The following is a 25248-nucleotide window of genomic DNA, read 5'->3' on the forward strand; positions in this document are numbered from 1 at the left end:
TGACACCTAAAGCACTTCTAATCCCTTCCATCAAAAATGACCCTTCTTCCGCATCCAATAAAAATTAAACAGGTGTCCAATCGTGTTACTTGAGAAATGCAGGGACCATGTCTCCCATCTGAGACCCCAAATACCCAGGGAACAGTGTGCTTCTTATTCCAGCAAGGTCTCATCAGAGAGACCCTGAGCATCCAACAGCTTGTCCTGGTTCTCCTGGTAATAGTCCCTCTTATGAAATAGTGACTACCTTCTTAAAAGGAAATGGTGGTCCACCTTTGAGGAGAAACACTAGAAGGGCCAGTGGGGGCTCCCACAGTCCTATGAACATCGAAATAACATGCAAACTATGGGCCCTGCTGTTACAGTCAGGAGCCACAACCAATCTCAAATGCCACGGTGGAGGGTCAGCAGAGCCATCACTCTCTGGTTCGTACTGGTGTCCAGCATAGCGACATTGCTCGCCCCCCGCCCCCCCCCCCCACACACACACAAACACACACACCCTACAGACAGTCTCACCCTTCTGACCAGCTTTACACAGATGTGGGACTGGGACTCAGGATCTTCTCCGCGTCTTCATTAGCAGGGACTCTTTCCCACTGCGCTGTGACACAACTGGAAAGGGTCTACATGGGTCACTGTTGCAGCTTGGACGATTAAAGCATGATTGTAAACAAAGCAGTACTTGGGAAAATGTCACCAAGTGACTTAAATGGAGAAAATTATAGCAAAGACTTAACTTCCAGGTAGGGTGATCATCCATGTCATTTCTAAGAGCTGACATCTGCAGGGCTGGAAGTCAGAGATGGCTTACAGCCTTTGGATCATGAGGTCACACACCAGGGCTTGTGGTACTTTGGCCCAGCTTCGTTCAACAGTCCTGAACTTCTTGGCCTGATAGTTATGTGTACTTGTACTGTTTGATGCACTTTACCTGGGATTATCACTGGAAATGTGTTGCAGCATCACGGAAATCTTTGGGGACCCCTGAGGAATGGGGCCACCTCCCACAGATTCTGCAAGATCCAAGCAGCCATGGTCTGCTTTTAGAAGCATCCTTTAGATACCTGAGTGCAGAGGTGATTCTGAGAGGACACAGAACCTTTCACTCAAAACCCAGCCTCAAACCTTCCTAGGTTCTGGGAAGTATTGGGAGCATAAAAAGACAGAAAATCAAATTGGAAGGAGGGGAGAAAGGAAGAGAAGGAAATAAATTTTTTTCCTTTATTCTCATTCCCACTTCATTTGTGGAGAACTGAATCCAGGTGGTCTGCACAGGTATGAGAGTGTTATGCCCAGAGCTCGGGGTCCCCAATAATCCACCACCAGGAAGCCTCCTCCGAATCAAAAGCAACGAGTCTTTATTGATCAATTCTAGAATTGGCTCCCAGCCTCTATCCGGCACAGCGGTGAGGCGAGAGAGAGTGTCCCAGGACAACAAAGGTTATATAGGGCTAGCTATTTGGGGTGGGCTTTAGGGGTGGCGTGAGTTACAGAGATTGGTCAGGGTTTTACAGCATAAGGGTCAGGAAGTGACCATCATATTCTGAAGGTTGGAGCCGTCCTCCACTGTAGGCTTATTAGGACCGTCGCTACATTTCTGGAGCTTCATTGGTCCACTCAGGTGGGTGGTTGGGAGAGTTAGGACAACACTAGCATTCTTGTGGTCACTCTCGGGGGGGCGGGGGCGCGGAGCGGCTTGGGCTGAGGGCCCAGCCTTGCAAGACAAGATAGAGGAGAGGGAGAAGAGTATGTCCCGGCTTCGTCCTTGAAGAGGGAGGAGGGTGCATTTCTGCTTAGTTCTGCTTAGTTCTTTCAAGTTCCGTTCTGTCCCTTCATTCCCCCCTTGTCTTGGAACTCACGGCTCAGTCATGAGACGGACTGCATTTCTACCTCTCCCTCTGTCGCTAGAGGCCGGTATTGAGCTTGTAAGACCATTAATTGAACTACCCCTATGCGTTCCTTGACAAATTGAACTATCTTGTTAATAATGCAGGGGCCAAAAGTTAGCAACATTAGGAGGATTACAAGGGGCCCGGCGAGGGCAGAAATGAGAGTGGTTAACCATGGGGACCAATTAAACAGGGATTTATACCAGGACTGAGACCGCTCTTTTTCCAACTTCCGCTTCTGCAATCCTTCCCTTTTGAGGGCCATAGACTCTTTAACAACACCTGAGTGGTCAACATAAAAACAACATTCCTCTCCCAAAGCTGCACATAAGCCCCCCTGCTGCAGGAATAGCAAGTCTAGTCCTCTTCTGTTTTGGAGCACTACCTCAGATAAGGAGGTGAGAGAATCCTGTAAATGGGTAATAGATTTTTCAATTCTTTCTATGTCTAGGTCAATGGCTGCTCTTAGGGCTCCATAATTCTTGTCTTGTATGACAAGTGAGGATATTCCAGTCCCTGCTCCCGCTAGTCCCAATCCCAAGAGGGCGGCCATAGTTAAGGCTGTGATGGGCTCTCTTTTATTTCGGGGATTGGCAGCGCTGAATTTGTTAAGGAACCTCTTAACAAATTCATATACCTCTTTCTCTGAATGGTATATTAACTTGGGAATTAACTGCACGAGCACGCAAAAGCCCTCCTTCTGGGAATTAAGGACCAGGGAGTGGACACAAGGAGCGAGGCCACTGGAGCAGGCCCACCATGCATTCTTGGGAGGCAAAAGGTATACTGCCTCTTTAGGGATAGTCAGAGTTTCGTTGCAGAGATGCAACTGATCAGGGGGTACGTTGCCTACGCAGGCCCCCTGCCCCATTACTGCCTGGAGGGTTAGCCTTGCAACAGTTTGCTGCCACCTGCAGGAGCTGACAATCGTGGCGGTTGTATAGTTACCCTTAACCGCGATACCCTCATAATACGGTGGCTCAACGTCTAGACAGAGCCAGCAAGATTTGGTCAGGTCAGGCCTGGAGGCGTTTAAAACATAATAAGCTCCTATAACCATGCTTATAAGTGGGTCTACTTCAGGCGGGGGAGGGAATGACTCAGAGTCAGGTTCTTCATGGTAGGTGCGAGTAGGGTGTTAGGCAGTGATGCCGGGGCCCATGCTCCTTCAGTTGTAGATACCCGGGGAGTGGTCAGCTGAGGTTGAGGAGCTAGTACTTTGTTGGGCCCCATTCCCACAGGGGAATGATAGTGAAGGGGAGTATTTTGAACCCGGAGGGTGAACAACATCCCAGGGTCCGCCCTACGCAAAGCCCCCCTGCAAGAATAGATTCGGAATCCCCAAGTCTTTCCGGTGTCCCATCCTGTAGCCTTTCTACCCTCTTTTGTGAAGGAAATGCTCACGGGGTTGCAGTAGACACGGCCACTCTGGGGACACGGTGGAGCAGCCGGTCGCCCAACGGTGATTAGGTCACCCTTCTTGGGGGCCTTCCACCAGATGTGTCCGGTTGACACACATGACCAGGAAGCACAGAAGTAGTCTCCAGCACTTCCACAAGGGTCATTTCCCCGGGACTGAGCTTGTGAGTGTCCGGGGAAGACATAAAAATAGAGGGTTCTCCTTGGTTTTGAGTCCTCAAAAGCCTGGCGTATTGCCGCACCCAGGCAGTAATCGCTGGTGTCGAGTGGGTTGGGAAGGAGAGTTAGGAGGTCTACTCGCAGTTCAGGGAACCAGGTGTCTTTGGGATGGATTTGAGAAGTCTGATTAAGGATCACCCCTGAGTTAGTGTCTATGATCTGCCAGGTGATATTATAAGGAGTGTGCGGGCTCCCGGTGGCAGGAGTGTTCACGAGTAAAGTTACCAACATCAGGTAGGTCGAGTGCACCGCAGCTTGAGCTTGAGCGGGTTGCGCTGGTCTTGGTCGATGCTCCATTGTGTGATGAAGTCTTCCTGGATTGCAGAGGGGTCAGCTGGGCGAACGTGGGAGTGATGGACCCAAGTCGCGATGCCGTCTACCTTGAGAGCGGTGGGTGTAGTCAGCAGGACGATGTAGGGGCCTTTCCAGCGTGGTTTGAGGATCTCCCGGCAGTGTCTTCTGATGAACACCCAGTCACCTGGCTTGTACTGATGAGGCGTCGGGGTGGGGCCAGCCTCGTAGATGGCGCGGAGGCGCGGCCAAATGTCCTCATGCACCCTCTGCAATTCTCTTAGGAAAGAAGATATCTCCTGATTTTCAAACTCAATAAGAAGTTCAGCTTTTAGATTAGGGATGATAGGAGGGGGCCTACCAAACATGATCTCGTAAGGGGTGAGTCCCAGGGTGTAAGGAGAGTTCCTCACCTGGTAAAGGGCATGTGGAAGGAGAGCCACCCAATCCCCGCCAGTCTCCATGGTTAATTTGGTAAGGGTCTCTTTTAGAGTTCTATTTATTCTTTCTACCTGCCCTGAACTCTGGGGCCTGTAAGCACAATGCAATTTCCAATCCGCCCCTATGACTTTGGCTACTGCCTGTGTTACCTGCGAAATAAAGGCTGGCCCGTTGTCGGAGCCTATCATAGCAGGAAAACCATACCTGGGTAAGATGTCTTCCAGCAGCTTCTTGGCCACCGTCTGGGCCGTCTCATGCTTAGTTGGGTATGCCTCTACCCAGCCAGAAAAGGTATCTATGAATACTAAAAGATATTTATAACTATACTTCCCTCGTTTGACTTCAGTGAAATCAACCTCCCAGTTTGCTCCTGGTTTGGTGCCTCTGAGCCTGGTTCCTTGTCCACCTGACCCAGCTCTTGCATTTGTGAGTTGGCAGGTCTTACAGGAGGTTATAATTTGATTCATTTTGGAGTCTTGTTGGTGGATCTTGATTTTGGCATGCTGAATTAAGTCCTTTAACTTCCAGGCTCCCAAGTGGGTGGACCGATGCATGCGTTCTAATACTGTGACCCCAAGCCAGTCCGGTAGTATGAGTTTCCCATCTGAGGTGTACCACCATCCTTTCACTTCCTTAGCGAGGGGGAGTTTTCTGATCTGCTGCAGCTCTTCCTGAGAGTATTTAGGCTGATCTGGTAGAACTGGGTCCCCGGGGTCTGGTAGTTGTATGGCCATTGCAGGGACCGGGGTGAAGGCCGCTGCCTTGGCTGCCTGATCAGCTTTTTGGTTACCTTTTGCTACTGGGTCATCTGCCTTCTGGTGCCCTTGACAGTGGATAATGGCTAGCTTCGTGGGAAGCCATAGGGCCCCAAGCAGGTCGAGAATCTCCTGTTTGTTTTTCACTGTTCGTCCTTCTGCTGTCAACAGCCCTCTTTCCTGGTAAATCGCCCCGTGAACATGAGCCGCAGCAAATGCATAACGGCTGTCTGTGTAAATGTTGAGCCGCTTCCCCGCCCCCAGTGTCAGTGCCTTGGTGAGAGCAATGAGTTCTGCTCGCTGGGCTGATGTCCCAGGGGGCAGTGCTTCTGCCCACACAGTGTCTGTGTCGGTGACCACCGCTGCACCCGCGTACCTGCATCCGTCCCGCACGAAGCTGCTTCCATCCGTGAACCAGGTGGCCTCTGCATCAGGGAGGGGCCGGTCGGTCAAGTCCTTCTGAAGTCCATGTACCTGCTCCAGGATCCCCGCACAGTCGTGCAGCGGGGCATCTAGGTCGGGGTCAGGCAGCAGGGTAGTGGGGTTGAGAGCCTCGCTGGGATGGAACCGCACTCTAGGAGGGTTGAGCAATAAGCTCTGATAGTGGGTCATGCGTGCATTGCTCATCCATCGGTCAGGAGGCTGTTTTAGGACTCCCTCAAGGGCATGGGGGGGTTGTTATCCAGATTTCCTGTCCCAGGGTCAATTTGTCGGGATCCTTGACTAAGAGCGCGGTTGCTGCAATGATTCTTAGGCATGGTGGCCAGCCGGCGGCTACGGGGTCCAGCTTTTTGGACAAATACGCTACCGGGCTGCTCCAGGGGCCTAAAGCCTGAGTTAAAACCCCTTTTGCTATTCCCTTGCGCTCATCTACAAAGAGGCGGAAGGGTTTTGTAATGTCTGGCAGGCCCAGGGCTGGAGCAGCCAAAAGAGCTCTCTTTATCTGATTAAAGGCAATTTCCTCTGTCTCAGTCCATTCAAAGGCCTTTCCCTCTTTGGTAGCTTCATATAGGGGCCTGGCGATCTCTGCAAAACTTGGGATCCAGAGGCGGCAATAGCCAGCTGATCCTAGGAATTCCCTTACTTCCCTCCGGGTGGTGGGAATAGGGATTTTCAGGACTGTCTCCTTCCTAGCGTCCAACAACCGCCGCTGTCCGCCCTCCAGTATGTACCCCAGGTAACTCACCCTTTCTTGGCATATCTGAGCTTTCTTCGCAGAGGCCCGGTACCCTAAGGTCCCTAGGGTGGTCAACAAGTCTTTGGTCCCCTGCTCACAGTCCTCGGCAGTGTCTGCAGCAACCAGGATGTCATCTACATACTGCAGGAGGGTGAGACTAGGGTGTTCTCTCCTGTACTCACCGAGATCCTCGTGCAGTGCCTCGTCAAAGATGGTGGGCGAATTCTTGAACCCTTGGGGTAACCGAGTCCAGGTTAATTGTCCACTGTAGCCGCCCTCTGGATCGTGCCATTCGAAGGCGAACAGGGGTTGGCTTTGAGGCGCGAGCGTCAGGCTGAAAAAAGCATCCTTCAAATCCAATACAGTGTACCACACTCTAGTGGGTGTTAAAGAGCTTAGGAGAGTCTACGGGTTAGGAACGGTTGGGTGTATATCCATAACTCTTTTATTTACTTCTCGGAGGTCCTGGACTGGTCGGTAGTCATTCGTGTGGGGCTTTCTGACTGGCAGGAGGGGGGTGTTCCAGGCAGATTGGCATGGAACCAGTATCCCTAGGCTTCGCAGTCTTCGGATATGAGGCTGAATCCCCTTCCGGGCCTCCTGGGGCATTGGATACTGTTTGACTCTTATCGGACTTTCCCCTGGTTTTAACTCTACCAGGGTTGGGGCCCTGTGAGCGGCCAGTCCTACCCCCCCCCCCCCGGCCCCCCGTCTCTGCCCAGGCGGTGGGGAATTCTTGTAGCCATCTGTCCATATTGTTCTCTCCTGGGGGCGCCCCCTGGTGGAGGCGATATTCATCCTCCAGTCTCAGAGTCAGAACCTGGATGGGATGGCCTTTGCCATCAGTGACCTGGGGCCCCCCTTGTCTGAAAGTTATTTGGGCTCCGATCTTGGTCAGCAAGTCCCATCCTAATAGGGGGTAGGGGCACTCCGGTATTACCATGAAGGAATGGGATACCCGGCCCGTTCCTAGATCTACTGTTCTTCGGGTAGTCCATGAATACTGGCTTATGCCAGTTGCCCCTTGCACCCAGGACTTCTTGCTGGCTAGCTTCCCTTGAGGTGTGCGTAGGACCGAATGTTGTGCCCCAGTGTCGACAAGGAAGTTAATAGGCGTCCCCTCCAGTCTAAGAGTTACCCTGGGCTCGGGGAGGGGTTCCGAACCCCGACTCCCCTAATCACTCAGTCCTCCCAGCTCCAAGACCTCCACCTGATCTGTCTTGTTTCCTTTTTTACCGGCCTTCTTTGTTCATTCCCGGGCCCAGTGTGCTATCTCTTTGCAGTCAGCACACTGGTTTTGTTGCAGCTTCTTCTTCCCGCCCCGGGCGGTCCCTTTACCTCCCTCTTGGTCAGTGGCAAGCTGGCGAAGGTGGCGGGTCCGCTCCTCAGGGTTCTCCGTGGTGGTGGCCAGCAGAATCTTGGCTAGGTTTCGGGTCTGCTTGTCACTGGCAGCCACCATGGCATGGGCTTGCCTATCCTCAGGAGATTCTCGGTTGTTATACACCTTTTCAGCCACCACCAACAAGTCCTGAAAACTCTTTTCCCCTAATCTATCTATCCTCTGCAGTTTCCTTCTAATGCCTGTGGCTGACTGGTTTATAAAGCCCATAACCACAGCCGCCTTATTTTCAGGAGCTTCTGGATCCATGGGGGTATAGGTGCAATATGCCTCCATGATCCATTCTAGAAAGGCAGCTGGAGATTCATCCCTTTCCTGTTGTACGTTCCCTACCCTGGCCAAATTGGTAGACTTCCTAGCAGCCATACGAAGACCCCCCCATCAAAGTCTGACGGTAGATTTTGAGCCTCTCCTTACCTTCAGCCGTGTTGAAGTCCCATTCAGGCCTGGTTAAAGGGAAAGAGACATCTATCTGGGCCTGGTTGGTAGTTGGATTCCCATCTACGCCGGGAACCACCTTCTTCTTTTCTGAATTCCTGCAAGGCAAGTATGGGTGCCGGCTCCGGAGGGCGTGGAGCCAGGAAGGGCTTGAGCCAGGAGGAAGGGTCCTCCACGAGGTCCTGCCAAGTAATAATGTAAGGGAGTTGATTGGGATGACCCCCCTTCGGCCGAGCTACGACTTCCCTGACCTGGCGAATGGTGGGGAGGTCGAACGTCCCCTCCGGCGGCCACCCGGCATTGAGAGCCGGCCACTCACTGGAACAGAAAGTCCGCCATTGACCCATCTTCACTTCTGCACTGAGGTTGTTAGCCCTTCCCTTAACCTCTTTAAAATGATCAACAATAATGCTTAAAGGAGTAGTTTGAGTCTGTCCCATAGCGTCTGTCCAGTGAGTCCACAAAATCAAACAAAAGAACACAGACACCAAACAAACAAAGACACCTAAGAACAGCCTTCCGACCCCGCAGAAGAAAAACTGAAAAAAAAAAACACAAAAAAACAAAAAAAAAAACAGATGGGGGCTTTTACACCCCGCCAGATGGAGGTGCAAGGTGTCTGTTGCCTCCTCCTGCCCGAGACCCGCCAGTGCGTCCACTTAGATCTTTATCAGGCCAGATTGCAGAAGCGAGCTCACATAAGACAGAACAGATAACACATAGACACTTACCGCGGACAGCAGACTCTGGGATTTGGGTCCCTCGTGGGTTTTTCTTGGGGATCCCGGACGCGCCCTCAAAATGTTATGCCCAGAGCTCGGGGTCCCCAATAATCCACCACCAGGGAGCCTCCTCCGATGCAAAAGCAACGAGTCTTTATTGATCAATTCTAGAATTGGCTCCCAGCCTCTATCCGGCACAGCGGTGAGGCGAGAGAGAGTGTCCCAGGACAACAAAGGTTATATAGGGCTAGCTATTTGGGGTGGGCTTTAGGGGTGGCGTGAGTTACAGAGATTGGTCAGGGTTTTACAGCATAAGGGTCAGGAAGTGACCATCATATTCTGAAGGTTGGAGCCGTCCTCCACTGTAGCCTTATTAGGACCGTCGCTACATTTCTGGAGCTTCATTGGTCCACTCAGGTGGGTGGTTGGGAGAGTTAGGACAATACCAGCATTCTTGTGGTCACTCTCGGGGGGGAGCGGCTTGGGCTGAGGGTCCAGCCTTGCAAGACAAGATAGAGGAGAGGGAGAAGAGTATGTCCCGGCTTCGTCCTTGAAGAGGGAGTAGGGTGCATTGCTGCTTAGTTCTGCTTAGTTCTTTCAAGTTCCGTTCTCTCCCTTCAAGTGGCCAAGGGATTTAAATTGGGGATTTCCTAGAGGATTGTGGGAAACCTACCCAATAAGCACACGAGGGGACTCCTTGAGGTTGTTACAATGAAAGGTTGAATGAGTGGTCATCTGGATGCACAAAACACAAGTAAAGACAACAAGCCAGTAACGGAGAGTTTGCTTTGGGATTGTGTGTGAGAGAGAACACTATCTGAAGAAAACAACTGTGCTCTCAATGCTATGTGAGAGGAGGAAGGACAGAGAGAGGATGAATTTTCCTCAGAGCCATGTTGCATGAGCACCTGCTCGGGGTGGTGAAGCATCTTCAGAGCAAGGAGGGAGCCTGTGAGCCCAGGGCAGGTGTTGGTCTCACGTTCCCACAAACAAGCACCACTGTGGATTGTCGAGTGAGACTCCCTCCACGTTCTGCGTGGAGTAGGGTTCGGTATCTGAAAGAGGAGCCACACAGCAAATGAGAGAAAAAGACGCGAGATAATTTTGCAATATTGGGAGACCAGGCGGCAAGTCCCGAAGGACTTCCTCCTTGGTCAGGCCGCTCCAATCTTTTATTGATCTGGAGTAGCCCTTAGGGTAAGGAGGTTTCAGTGACACACAGATCAGCAGAAAATTTCCAGGAATAGACAAAGTATCTGATTAGCCCATCAATAGATTTCTGGGAGTATCTGATTAACAATAATCAAGAAGGATCTACATAAGTATCTAAGGAATTAAGGGAACTAAGGTGGGGATGCTTCAACTATTATTACCTAAATTAACTGAGTGGTTCCTAGATTAACTGGGTGGTGCACAGCCCTGACCTTTGCTAGGACTTTCAAACCCTGACCCTTAGTAGGACTTTCAAGGGCTACTAGCTTTTGGGGGGTCTCTGTCTAAACTCAGCTAGTGAAGACAATGAATGGACTCCGGCAGTGGGTAGTGTCATGGCTCATGTGAAGAACAACATTACTAATCAGCCCCATCCTGCAATGGCAGCCCAGGCCTGGGCAGTGTAGCTCTTTTTCCACATTTTTATCAAGAGAATAAATAAGGGATCAGTGATGGCCATTTTTGGATTTTATAAACCAGCAGTTTAGGGCCATGCCTGGTCATTCTTTTTACTAGGAGACATGATCATAACAACTAAAATCATCGCTGTGTCTGGCACAGGTGGAGGAGACTGCTTGTTCCAGGGCCCTGGACACTGAGTGAGGCTGAGTCAGGGCAGACTGGGCCCAGGACCCTGAAAACAGCAAAAGCACTCACTGGTGGGTGCAGTGCTGGGGACCTGGTGAGCCTGAAGAGGAGGCAAAGAATCAGGCCAAGGTGAACCCACGGTCCCTTCCACAGAGGCCTCACCTGGGCCCTGAGTGAGGCCGGTGAGCAGGAGCAGAGGCCAGGTCATGGTGGAGCTACACCAACAATGCTGCCTTCTGACACCCCAAGCCTGAGCCTGGCTCCACACACTTCTCTTATCCACTCCCCTGCCTCAGAGGAGGGAGGGGCCTCCATGCAAATCTGCTTCCTTCTCCTGCCTCAACACATTCCACTCCATACTGACCTGGAGTCTACATACACCTGCAACCCTGGAAAGAAGAGCTTTCCCAAGAATGAAGCTCTTGCCCTGGCTGGGTGGCTTAGTGGGTCACAGCATCATCCTGGTATGGCAAGGTTGGGTGTTTGATGCCTGGCCAGTGCACATACAGGAATTCATAATGAGTGCTTAGGAAATCAGAACAAAACCTCCACGTCCTTCTCTCTCCTCCCCTCTCTCCCTAAATTCAATCAGTAAATGCTTTCAAAACAGTCAAACTCTTTCATATACTCTAAGTAAGGTCAGACAGAGCCCAGGACAGCATGCAGTAATGGAGCCAGTCAAGGGATACCTACCTTTTCTCTTCGGGGAGTCCTGGTGTCTCCTGGATGAGCTATCCCAGGACTTCCCTTTGTGTGGTGTGGGCAAAGGTAAAGACAGCTTGACTGAGGCAGGTTAGGGCACTCCATTTCCTGGGTGTCAATGGCAGAGCTGGGGTCTCCATATTGCCCTCCACTCCTTCTTATTCCCCTTAGTGAGGATGGCTCCTCTGCATGGCTCCATCCTCTGTCTTTGCAGTGGTTTTATTCTGAAGCAGAGCCCATGAATGTATTAGCTCTTTTAAGAGATGATGTATCGGGCACAACAGTTTGGGGACCTCATGGGCTCGCAGGGAAGCAGCACTTCAAACTTCATCCCAGGACAGCATAAAGCCCAGCAAGTACCTTCCCCACATCCAGGCTCTTGTGCCCCTAGGGTCCTAAGACTATACATCCCCCTGGGGTCCCAAGACTGCATTCCTCAGGGAAGGCAGCTGAGGGGGAAGGGGCAATTCCCAGATTAGTTCCTTCCCATCTTCTGTCCCTTCCAGCTCAGCACCAGGTTCCTTGACCCCTTCTAATTCCCAGTGAGCCCATTGCCCTTTGTCCATCAACTTCCTCTAGACTGGAAGGTGTTGCCTGCCACACCAGGTGGCCCAGATGCTATTATCAGGGCTTATTAGTATGCCCCACCATAGACTAGGCACCATGGTGCTGCTTGTGAGGCAGCTCTTGGCTCAAGGCTGAGGACACATTACCTAAAAACACCGAATAGCAAGGTTGGATGAGAAACATGGTGCCAGGTGAAGACACACTGACCTCTCAAATTGTGAGGAGAAAAATATTGTACAAAGAAGCAAAGGCTCTGTGGGATTGAGAAGACCCAGGGGCTTAGAATAGCAGAAGTCAAGGTGAGAGATACGCTGGTTCCTTGTGGAGATTCCAGGGAGAGTCTGTTTCCTGGCTCCTCCAGTTGCTAGGTCGCCAGCATTCCATGGCTGTAGCAACATGACTCCAATCTCTGCTCTGTGGTCCCATCTCCTGCTCATCTTCTGTCCCCAACTCTGCATGCACACATTCGTAATCCACTGTATTAGTCAGGGTTCTTCAGAGCAGCAGGAGGATATGAGGACTTGGCTGGTGTGATTCCAAAGACTGAGAAACCCCAAGATCTGCAAGCTGGGGTGCCCAGGAAAGCTGTTGGTCTAATTTGGCCTGAGACTAAGGACCTGAGAACCAGAGGAGCTGATGGTTTAAGATCCAGTGTGAGGACAGAGGCCTGTGAGATGGGATGTGATGTCCCAACCCTACAGTGATTCATGAATATAGGGGTGAGTTCCTCCTTTTGTTCTAGTCAGGTTCTCAGTGCATTGATGCTGTGCACATAGGGAGGGTGATATCCTTTTAGGGTCCACCACTTCAAATGCTAAACTTCTCTTTAAACTAGCTCAGAGACACACCCAGAAATCATGTTTAGGTTGAGCTGCTGTCCTGTCCTGTGGGCTGTGAAACCAAGGCATACAATTAACAATCCCAGTCCCCATCTCAAAGCCTTCTTACCATCTGCAAACTTCCTTTTGCCTTATTAGGTAACATTCCCAGATTCCAGGGATTAACACCAGGATATCTTTGTGGCCTCATTACCTAGGCTCTGGAACCAGCCTTCCAGTCCTGCACAGTGACACACAAACACACACACACACACACACACACACACACACACACACACACACATAAACACACACACACACATACACGGCTCTGAGAGGCTGTTCTCAGGATGTTTTGCACAGTGGCACATGGAGGTGTTCCAGACACAGGAGATACCCCAAACCAACTTTTAAACAGCGTTTAAATTGACCTGGCTGTCCTTTTCTTGAAATACTTTTAATATTAATGGAAACCTGAGAGTCTGTTCCCACTGCTTAGGACTGCACACAAAGTAAGGAAAGGACCTAGAAATATCCATCAGTATAACCTTGCTCACAGTCTAGCTTCTGTAGCCTTCACTAGTGCTTCCCATTGAATTATGCCTTACCATAAACCAAAGAGGACATTTTCCTCCTACAATCAATGACATTTTAGGACGTCGCTTATGAATTCCCACACTGGTTCCCATGTGGTTCTTTGTTTAAGGAATTCCTTCCCTCCCATCACGGGCAGGAAGATGCTTTCCGTGTGAAGCCTGGGTGACATCCATTGGCACCTCTCAACTTTCTGCCCTTTCCTTCCTTGATGTCTAAGGAGGCACTGGGCCCAGCACCTACCTGGCATTACAGAATTGAAGGACAGGTGATCAGGGTGTGACTCCACCTGAGAGAGGAGAGGCTCCCCCTGGTCCCTGTGAGGCTCTGCTCCAGGAGGGGCAAGGAGATTCCTCAAGCTGGGACTGATGGCTATACTCTGAGTTTGGGAAAATACGGAAGAGAGAAGAACCAGGTACACAAGGCTCCAGAAGCACAAGCCCAAGTTTGTTCAAAAGTTCTTCATAGACTCCACATTCATGACACCTGTGGGTGGATGAATTTCTTCATGCTTTCATCTAGGCAAATTAGGTGAATGCAGTTAGGAGGAAGTTGCTCAACAGACAAAGCCCCATGCTATCTTTTGATAGATGGGGCAAAGGATCCAATTGGGAAATATTTCATCAAGATGGAAAGGACACTGTGCCAAGCTTGGTACGAGGGCAGCGTGTAGGGCCTTGGGGGGGTCAGTTCTGTACAGTGCACAGGATTTGTCCCTCCAACTCTCCCCCAGCTCAGTCCTCATGAAATATTGACTGATTGTTGTGTCAAAGGAGACAGAGAGCCTAAAGGAAGTTCTCATCTGTGGTATATCTTGTGGTAAGCTTCTTTTTCAAGGGGCCACCAAACTGGAGTAGGTTCCTCGTCTCCATGATGAGAGGTGAGAGGAGTTCAGAGAGAACTGCAGCCATGTAGACAGAAATGTCCCTGGACACAGGGAAACAGGAATTCAGTGATCAGGAATCCTGGGAGCTCAGGCAGGTTTGCTCTATTTCCCCCAGTTGCTTGAGGCACTGTGGTAAGTGCCACAGATGGGATATGAAACAATGACATCAGCCCCCTTCCAGGCTGGAGCCTAGAGATGATCACAGAGGCTGGAGTGCCGAACCGGTAGCCAGAGGAATGGTCTGAGATCCCTGAAGGCTACAAACTGACAGGATCCATCAGAAGTTGAGAGGCAGTGGCCCTGCCTTATTGGGGCTAGGCCACCTCATTATAACCCGCACTCCTCCCCCCCCAGTGTCACTGGCTCTTCTGGAGCTTCTGCTTCAGAGACCTGAATGCTGAGGGAGGTTGAGTCATGAAGAGAGAGTTCATGAACTTGAAAATGAAGACAAAGGCACAGGCAGATTGCAAGTCCAGGACCATGGCTCCAGTTGAGCCTCAATAAAACAACTGGTCACCCAAGAAACAAACTATGCCTGTGCAGTGATCAAGGGTGGTGAGGAGCACAGGGACCCAGAGATGCTAGAGGCTCTCAGAGTGCCTCCTGAGCCCAGAGCTGGACAGGGCAGCCTACCCCTGGGGTTATTGGTCTCAGCAGGCTGTCCTGTGTTGGCGGTGGAGGTGGGAAGGTGTTCATGCCTATTCATTCAGAGGCCTTCTCTGAGCCTGGACTGTCTTCACTGTCCCCCCTCACTTCAGACCCCTAAAGGTGGGACCTCAAAGAGTGTCCTGCCTCCTTGGGACCTGGCCAAGAGGGTGTGTCTGGTATATATGTTTAAAAATAAATCTGGGAGGGGCTCCCCATGGAGACAAGGCACCTGAGCAGAGTTATTCAGGGCGAAGAGCTGAGACCACAGGACCCAATAAGTGTGAGCCAAGGTTTGTTCCAAAGTTCCACAACTGTCTAAACCAGTGTTCTCAACATTCCTAATGCTGCGACCATTTAATAAATTTCCTCATGTTGTGGTGACCCCCCACCATAAGATTATTTTCGTTGCTACTTCATAACTGTAAGTTTGCTACTGTTATGAATCGTAATGTACATATCTGATATACAGGATGTAGTTCCATTGTTCCTGACCCAGAGGTTGACAACAGCTGGTAAACAAATATTCATGATACCTGCGCATGATTCACTTTCTCATCTATGGGTGCAAATCAAATATTAGGAGCAGTTTAGGGAGCCCGGAGCCTCACCCCACACCCCCGACACACACCCCACTTGGAGGTTTGCAGAGCCCAGAGACCTCTGCTCAGCACAAAACTTAGTGAGCCCTGGACTGAGGTTGGGGACACTGGGGCCCAAACAAAGGTTCCCTGCTGTGTCCCTAATTGTGGCTGCAGCTGCCACACAGCCAAACAGAGCTGCAGCATCTACCCTTGCAGTGTCTTCCCTTGACCAGTGCTTGCAACATCTCCCCTGGGACCAGTTTCACCAACAGCAGTCCCTCCCCACCCCTGGAAACAAGGTACTCAGCCTTGTAGTACCTGCTGTGCTGCACATAGCAGATGGTCAGGGCCTCCCTGTCCAGTACGGTAGCCACCAACCCCATGTGATGATTAAGCCCTTGAAATATATGCAGTGCACTTGAGGAGCTGAGTTTTTATTTTAATCTATCAAGGTAACATATATTTTGGTTATTGTTTAGAACACCTTGAGTGTGTCAATGAATCTATTTTATCAAATGTTAGGGAATGCAAATACAGACTCAGCATTCCTGATTTAAAAAGATACAATTTAGCACTCAATCCTTAGTGAGATGGCCTGTGAGAGACATCAAACTAAGAAGACTTTGTGCAAAACTTGAAGGTAAAATACCTCATTAACATTTTTTTCCTTTTTTTTTTTGTTGCTTAAAGTATTACAAAGAGTATTACATATGTCTAATTTTTTTCCCCCACCCTTGACAATCCCCTGGCCACCCCTACCCCCCAGTTTCTTATTTCCATTGGTTTTGCTTGTATGCATGCATACAAGTCCTTTATTTGTGGCTGCTTGGTTCTTCTAGGCCAGGCGAATAGACAAATTAACACACAGAGATTAACAGGAAAACATCAGGGGTTAGTACATGTGCAAGAAGGTTTCACATAGAATTGACGTAGCCATAAAATTACAAACACATTGAAGCAACATTGGGTATATGACATTTTTAAAGTTTTTAAAGCAAGTTTTTTATTGATATCAGAGAGGAAGGAGTGGGAAAGAGAGGTAGGAACATTAACGATGAGAGAGAATCATTGATCCTCAGCCTTCCGTGGGCACCACCCTGGGGATCCAGCCTGAAAACTGTCATGTGCCCTGATAGGAAAATGAATGCTGATGCCTGGCTCATAGGTCCATGCTCAACCACTGAGCCAGGCCGATTGGACTATGTAGTATATATTTTGAACAAAGGAGAACGGGTGGAAGTTATTTTTCAGAAGTGAGAATGGGCAATTTGCAGGTAGTTGAGGAAGAACAGAACACACGTGTCAGGAAATTTAAGAAACCATGAGACACGGGTTATCTAGCCAACTGACACCAGTCTGAACCCTCTTAGCCAACGGTTAAGAAATAAAGGAAACCAAGTTTCTGCCACCCTGAAGCTTCTTTTGGGGATATTGATTTTCAGCTGTTTATTAAGTAGCCAAAGTGTCAGAGAGCACCTTTGGGCACCCCAGCACCCTCCTGGCCAAAAGAGAGAGAGGGAGAGACCTTCTTCAGACGGTTGTTGCCTTTGCCTGATTGGAGTGAAACATGGTAAACAAGAGGGCTTCAGCAGATGTCTATTAGCTAGATACCCCTCCTCCCCTGTCACCATCAATCAGGAGTGTGGGAGCGGTTCCCAGACATTGTTCGTCCCAGGAGGCAGGGTTATAAATTCCAGTGTCTGCTGTGTCCAGTGCTGGAATTGGTGGCATTTCAGCTCACCCAGCACACCTCGTAGGCCCACAGCTGGACAGGGCAGAGGCTGGGTCCAGGATGGCTGGGCCCAGGGCCTGGAGAAAAGGGGGAAATGCAGAGGAGAAGAGGGGGATGACTCAGGTGAACCTGGAGGGGAGGGAGAGGCGTCAGTGAGGCACCCACATGAACTTGCCTTGGGAACGGTCACGTGTGTCCTGAGGAGAAAGAAGGAAGTAGAGCCCAGGCCATGGGGGAGACCCCACCAGGACAAATAATTGCCAAATGCATCTAGGGAAGAGGTGGGAGAGCTAGGCTGAATATCTAGTTCCAATCTACACTAATAAAAGAGAAACATGGTAATTGGCGTATGACCGCTACCCTTCCCATTTGCTAATCAGCGAGATATGCAAATTAACTGGCAGCCAACATGGCCGCCGGCAGCCAGGCAGTTGATGGGAACAGGGAGGCTTGCTTGCCCCAGCATGAGGATGCAAAGGTTCCCCATCTGCAGCTGGGGGGCTCTGAGCTCCTGAAGCAACAACTCCAAAAGATACAATGTTTTAATTATAGAGGCTAAAGGATGGCGGTTAATTTGCATACTCAGGCTGCAAGCTGAGCGAAGCCATACAGCCCTGAAGCAGCAGGGCAGAGAGGCCTCAGGGCCCCGGGAACAGTGGAGCAGACAGGCCTCCTGGCCGGGGATAAGTGGAGCCAAGAGGCGTCAGGACCCCGGGATCAGCGGAGCTGAGAGGCCTCAGGACCCCGGGATCAGCGGAGCCCCGAGGCCCCAGGACCCGGGGATCAGCGGAGCTGAGAGGCCTCAGGACCCGGGGATCAGCAGAGCCAAAAGGCCTCAGGACCCGGGGATCAGCGGAGCTGAGAGGCCTCAGGACCCGGGGATAAGTGGAGCTGAGAGGCCTAAGGACCCGGGGATCATCGGAGCCGAGAGGCCTCCCGGCACCAGGATCAGTGGAACTGAGAGGCCTCCCGGCCCAGGGATCAGTGGAGCCGAGAGGTCTCAGGACCCCGGGATCAGCAGAGCAAGAGGCTTCAGGACCCGGGGATCAGTGGAGCCAAGAGGCCTCCCTGTACAGGGTATCAGTGGAGGTGAGAGGCCTCCCTGCCCCTGGGATTAGCAGAGCCAATAGGCCTCCCTGTCCAGGTTATCAGCAGAGCTGATAGACCTACCAGCCCCTGGGATTAGCGGAGCCGTGAGGCCTCCCGGCACCTGGATAAGCGGAGCCGAGAGGCCTCCCCGCCCAGGGATCAGCGGAGCCGAGAGGTCTCAGGACCCCGGGATCAGCGGAGCAAGAGGCTTCAGGACCCGGGGATCAGTGGAGCCGAGAGGCCTCCCTGTACAGGTTATCAGTGGAGGTGAGAGGCCTCCCTGCCCCTGGGATTAGCAGAGCCAATAGGCCTCCCTGTCCAGGTTATCAGCTGAGATGATAGACCTACCGGCCCCTGGGATTAGCTGAGCTGAGAGGCCTCCCTGTCCAGGTTATCAGCGGAGCTGAGAGGCCTCCCGGCCCCTGGGATCAGCGGAGCCGCGAGGCCTCAGGACCCCGGGATCAGCGGAGCGAGCGGGGTCCTGGCCCCGGGGTCAGCGGAGCAAGGAGACCTCCCGGCACCGGGATCAGCGTGACAGGGGGAGCGACCAAACCCCTGATCACCCTGCAGCTCTGTGCATGACAGGGGGCGGCGCCCCAACTCCCCAATAGGCCCTGCTCTATGCATGACAGGAGGCGGCACCCCAACTCCCCAGTCGGCCCTGCTCTGAGCCTGACCAGGGGCTGCACCTAGGGATTGGGCCTGCCCTCTGCCACCCGGGAGCAGGCCTAAGCCAGCAGGTCATTATCTCCCGAGGGGTCCCAGACTGCAGGAGGGCACAGGCCGGACTGAGGGATCCCCCTCAACCCTAAGTGCACAAATTTTTGTGCACCGGGCCTCTAGTATAAAATAATAGAGTTGGTTCTTGTTTGTTTGTTTGTTTGTTTCTGCTTTTTATCTGCTCTGCTCTAGGTGACAATCCCAGATCCACTGGGGCTGAGAGCAGTCGCCTCATTTGTCCACATTCCTCCATCTATGTAGCTGGAAACCTTAAACTCTGCTAGTTCATAGGCATGGGGAACATCTGGAGGAATGGCAGGGTAGGGACACACAAGAAGCCAGCCTCACCACACTGCTGTAACGCTCCGCCCCCACGACCTCCCCACAGCCTATGGTGAAGAGATGGAGGCTCACCTGCATGACAGGGACACAGTGTCCTCTGCCCACTCTCCCTCTCAGATAAGGTCTCACAGTTTGCAGAGTCTGAATATTCCCCAAGTCTGAGTGAGGAAGAGAAAGGCAGCACAATGTGTCTGAGGCTGCCTGTCACCACTTGAGCCAAGTTAAGCAGAGAGAGGGTTGAACCACACAATGAGCGTTTATCCAAGGATGCGGGCAGTATGGGGAGAGCAGTCCCTCACGCTGGAAATTCGGCTCTCAGCCTCTTGGGGAGAAGATAGCTACCTGTAGCTGCCAGCTGCAAGTGTCACATGCAAAGGGGAGGGGAGGGCCTACTATCTGCCCTTCAGGAGCTCAAAGGCTGACCACAAGGTGGCTAATCTTCCAAGACTTTAGGAACAGCTCAGCCCTTTCCTGGGATGAGATTGGAATCGTCAGCCTTCCTGAGGAAGACCCCAGGATGGGGTCAGGGTGCGGCAAAGCTGCCAAATCAAAGCCTGTCCTGTGCCTGGTCTCTTCGCAAAATGCAATTCTTTTCTGAGTAATGGGACATGGAGGCAGCCTGTTTTCAGTAGAGCCTGTTTCATCCTCCAGTGTCCCAGGGCCTCGTATTTATAGTTTGTAAGTAATGATTAAACAACTGCGGCTCTATTCTTATTACAAGCCCTTCCTCACTAAGAGAAGCTGATTTCCAAGGACGCCCAGGAGATGCCTCAGGCCAGCTTGGATGACAGGGCTGGGCCTCAGCTTTGCTCTTCCCCTCTCCCTCTCTCCTCACAAGCCTGGCTTTTGTCTCCTAAAGAGACTATGGAAAAGCAGGCAGCAAACCCTGTCAGACTGAGCATGCCAGACCCCCTGTGTGCCCTGGAGGCGTCACCTGAGAGGAGAACCCTGGGTTAAGGTTCAGCTAAGGGGCAGCTCTGCCAGAGCCTGAGCACCAGGCTGTGGCTGGTGCCTCCCCACCTCTCCTCAGCTTTGTTGGCCTTCTCCTCCTCAGGAGCCTCCTGCCCACTCCTTCTGCTTTCAGGCCCAGGTGTGAATTTGCCAAAGGGATTTGTTGGTGAGAGGAGAACCCCTTCCTGAGGGGGGAGGAAGGCAGGGAGTGTGCCATCACCTGAAGGCTTAGGGGAGGTGAGCAGAGCAAAGGCTGGATTCGGGGCTTGTCAAAGAGCTCTGATGACCCAAACCCCAGGGGTAGACTGAGGAGGGCACCTGTGGAGAGAGACAATGTAATTGCATCTGGCCAGCTCTCCTCTGCCCCGGGGGTTACTAAAATGTCCCCATCCAGACAGTAGGGACAGTGGGCTAGCCCAGGGCAGGGCGCTCTTTTCTAGACAGAGGGCTGCGGTGGGGTGGGAGTGGGGCGCCAAGCCTGGCCCAGGGAACAAGGTAGGTAAGTGGCAGCCACAACCACAGTGGGAAAGGGGTCCCCAGAAACACAGACCAGGGGTGGCGAGTGGGAGGTAAGCTGGGGGTCGCGGCCACCTGTTTCTCCCTCCACTTCCGCGACCGCCCCCACCCTCATGCCTGGAAGCACAGGGTCCCCCTGACAGTCCCAAACCCTCTGCCACCCCTTGCAGCCTGGTGGGTGTGGCACAGGCGCCCCTTTCCCCACCTTCTCTGGGCCTGTTCAAACACGCCACCCCTCCTGTCCCCTGATCTTGGTTTGTTCCTGATCTCGTGATCCCGCGAGATTTCGCCCTGGCAGGAACCAGGGCGCAGTCCCAGGAAGCTTGCCAGGCGCAGCCCCCCACCTCTTCCTTCCCGCCAGCCTCCCTGCTGTACAGGAGTCCATGTGGTGAGGAGCACGGCCTGTGGAAAAGGTAAGCGCACACTCTGGGTTTTTGCTGTCTCCAGGGATGAACATGCTGTCTCCAGGGGTGAACTTGCTCTAGTCACTGGCAACCCCCAGCCCCTCCCCAGTCGGCTTTTTCCATCTGGAAATGAGTTCCCACCTGGTTGGAGTGAAGGCCTGAGGTCCAAACCTGGCTCACTGGCGTGAAGCCTTCCGCTTGCTGCCCCAGAGTGGGAGCTCGCTGAGGGGACTTACACGCAACAATTCATGGAACTCTGGCGTCGGCCTTTATTGTGTGACCTCAGCTGGCCGAGTTTGCAGTTGACCAAGGGGGCCCCCACAGGCCCCGGCGCCAACTCCCCCGGGATCTGGGTCCTCAAGTCTGTGGGCTCTCAGGCCAGCCCAGCCCTGCTCAGGGCGTGGGGGACAGAGAGGGGGCCGAAAAGAGGCTGCTGGACGGTCGGAAGTGTCTGGGAGGGAGAGGTCGCTTTCCGCAGAGCACCAGGGCCGTCACTCATCATTGTCCTCTGGTTCAGCTGGTGAGAAAGCGCTGGTCAGGCTTGGAGATAAGAGGTGACTTCCACTGAGAGCGGCAGAGCCCTCTCCTGGTGTGAGTGTGCGGGTGCCTGAGTGTGCGTGAGTGTGAGTGTGTGAATTCTCACCTGATGATATGTTCCTGGGTTCCTTTTCATTCCTATTACTGATTAAGGTATTACATGTGTGTTCTTATCCCCCACTACCCCCACACCCCCACCCCACCCCGCAAGCATGCCCTCACGCTCACCCCCTGGTGTCTGCGTCCATTGGCTAGGCTTATAGGCATGCATACAAGTCCTTTGGTTGATCTCTCCCCCTTAGCCCCACCCTCCCCTACCTTCCCTCTGAGGGTGATGGTCTGATCCATGCTTCTCTGTCTCTGGATCTGTTTTTGTTCATTGGTTTATGTTGTTCATTATAATCCACAGATGAGTGAGGTCATGTGATATTTCTCTTTCTCGGACTGACTGACTGACTAGCTTTGCTTAGCATAATGCTGTCCAGCTCCATCCATGCTGTTGCACATGGTCAGTGCCCCTTCCTTTTTTGTGGCAGCGTACTATGCCAGTGTGTAGATGTACCACGGCTTTTTAACCCACTCATCTGCTGACCAGCACTTAGGCTGTTTCCAAATCTTAGCTATTGTAAATTGTGCTGCAGTGAACATAGAGGTACATGTATCCTTTCAGATTGGTAATTCTAGGTTCCTGGGATATATTCCTAGAAGTGGGATCACTGGGTCAAATGGGAGTTCCGTTTTTAGTTTTTTGAGGAAACTCCATACTCTTCTCCATAGTGGCTGCACCAGTCTGCATTCACACCAGCAGTGAAGGAGGGTTCCTTTTTCTCCCCATCCTCACCAGCACTCGCCCTTTGTTGATTTGTTGGTGATAGCCATTCTGACAGCTGTGAGGTAGTACCTCCTTGTCCTTTTGATTTGCATCTCTTGGGTGATCAGTGACTCTGAGCATGTTTTAATGTGTCTCTTGGCCTTCCTTTTGTCCTCTCTGGAAAAGTATCTATTTAGGTCCGTTGCCCATTTTTGTGATTGGGTTGTTTATCTTCCTTTTGTTAAGTTGTATGAGTTCCCTGTAAATGTTGTAGATGAAACCCTTATCAGAGAGAACATTGGCAAATATGTTCTCCCATGCAGTGGGCTTTGTTGTTGTCTTGTTGATGGTTTCTTTTGCTATGAAGAAGCCTTTTATTTTGATGTCGTCCCATTTGTTTGCTTTAACTTTATTTTCCATTGCCCCAGGAGCTGCGTTGGTGAAGAGATTGCTTCAGCATATATCTGAGACTCTGCTGCCTATGGATTCCTCTATATATTTTTCTGGTTTCCAGCTTTCTGTTTAAGTCATTATCCATTTTGACCTTATTATTGTGCATGGTGAAAGTTGGTGGCCTAGTTTCATTTTCTGCATGTGTCTGACCAAATTTCCCAGCACCATTTATTGAAGAGACTGTCTTAACTCCATTGTATGTTTTGGCCTCCTTTGTCAAATATTAATTGAGCTTATTGGTTTGGATTGGTTTCTGGGTTCTCTGTTTTATTGCATTGGCCTATATGTCTATGCTTGTGCCAGTGTCAGGCAGTTTTGAGAACAGTGGCTTTGTAAAACAGCTTGATATCTGGTACTGAGATCCCTCCTACTTTGTTCTTCTTTCTCAGGATCGCTGCAGCTCTTTGGGGTTTGTTTGTTTTTTAAATATATTTTATTGATTTTTTACAGAGAGTAAAGGAGAGGGATAGAGAGTTAGAAACATCAATGAGAGAGAAACATAGATCAGCCTCCTCCTGCACACCCCCTACTTGATATGTGCCCCCAACCAAGGTACATGCCCTTGATCGGAATCGAACCAGGCACCTTTCAGTCCAGAGGCCGACGCTCTATCCACTGAGCCAAACCTGTTTGGGCTCAGGGTCTTTTTTTTCATTACAGATGGATTTTTGGAGAGTTCATTCTAGGTCTGTGAAATATGCTGTTGGTGTTTTAATGCGGAGTGCATTGAACGTATAGATTGCTTTGGGTAGTATAGCCATTTTAATGAGGTAGTTTCTACCAATCCATGAACAAGGTATGTCCTTCCATCTGTTTATGTCTTCCTCTATCTCTTTTTTCAACATCTTCTAGTTTTCTGAGTGTAGGTCTTTTACCTCCTTAGCTAAATTTATTCCTAGGTGTCTTAATTTTTTTGGTGGGATGATACATAGGATCCTTTTTTCAATCTCCTTTTCTGTAAGTTCACTATTGGTGTGTAAAAATGCTTTATATTTCTTGGCGTTAATTTTGTAGTCTGCTACATTGCCAAATTCATTTTCAAAGTTTATTAAATTTTTGAAGGAGTGTTTGTGGTTTTCTATGTACAGTATCATGTCATCTGAAAATAATGACAATTTACTTCTTCTTTTCCAATTTGGGAACCATTTATTTCTTTTTCTTGTGTGCTCTCACTGACTAGGACTTCCAGTACTGTGTTGAACAGGCATGATGAAAGTGGGCGTCCCTGTCTTGTTCCTGTCCTAGAGGGAAATGGTTTTTGTTTTGCACTTTGAGTATGTTGTTGGCTGTGTGTTTGTCATATAAGGCTTTTATTATGTGGAAGGATGATTCTGCTATTCCTACTTTGCTGAGTGTTTTTATCAGAAAAGGCTGTTGCACTTGGTCACATGCCTTTTCTGCACCAATTGATATGATTGTGTGGTTTTTCTCCCTCAAATAGTTTATGTGATGTTTCACGTTCATTGATTTGCTGATTTTGTACCATCCTTGCATCCCTGGAATAAATCCCACTTGGTCATGGTGTATGATCTTTCTAATGCAATGCTGAATCCAGTTTGCTGAATTTAGTTGAGGATTGCAGCATTAATGTACATCTGGAATATTGGCCTGTAAGTCACTTTCTTTGTAGTGTCTTTTTCTGCCTATGCGATTATGGTAATGCTGGCTTCTTAAAAAGAGCTTGGGAGTATGCCATCCTCTTGAAATATTTGAAATAGTGTGAGAAAGTTTGGTTTTCCTTCTTCTTTGAATGTTTGGTAAAACTCCCCTGTGAAGCCATCTGGTCCAGAGCTTTTGTTTTTTGGAAGCTTTTTGATTACTGTGTCAATTTTATCAGTATTTATCGGTCTGTTCAGGATTTTTGCTTCTTCCTGATTGAGTTTAGAAAGCTTGTCTTTTTGTAGGAATGTGTCCATTTTATTGAGCTTGTCCAGTTTGTTGTAGTAGAGTTGTTCATTGTAATTTTTTACAATCCTTTGTATATCTGTGGGGTCGTTTGTTACATCACATCTCTCATTTCTGTTTTTGTTTATTTGGGTGCTCTCTCTTAGTTTCTTGCTGAGCCTGACTAGAAGTTCATCAATGTTGTTTATTCTTTCCAAGAACCAGCTCTTGGTTTCATTGATCTTTTGTATTATTTTTTTTTTCATCCCTACGTCATTTATTTCTGTTCTGACCTTACCTTTATTATCTCTTTCTTTTTGTGTACTGTGGGCTTTTTTCTCTAATGGAGAGGCACTCTGAAGCCCAGGACAAAACAGCTTTTATTTACTTGAATACACATTTGTCCTTTAGCAAAGCAAACAGGCATATCAATGGTAAAGTTTGGTAAACAATAGAAGAA

This window comes from Myotis nattereri, assembly GCF_964212035.1.
Source record: "Myotis nattereri genome assembly, chromosome: Y".
Lineage (NCBI taxonomy): Eukaryota > Metazoa > Chordata > Mammalia > Chiroptera > Vespertilionidae > Myotis > Myotis nattereri.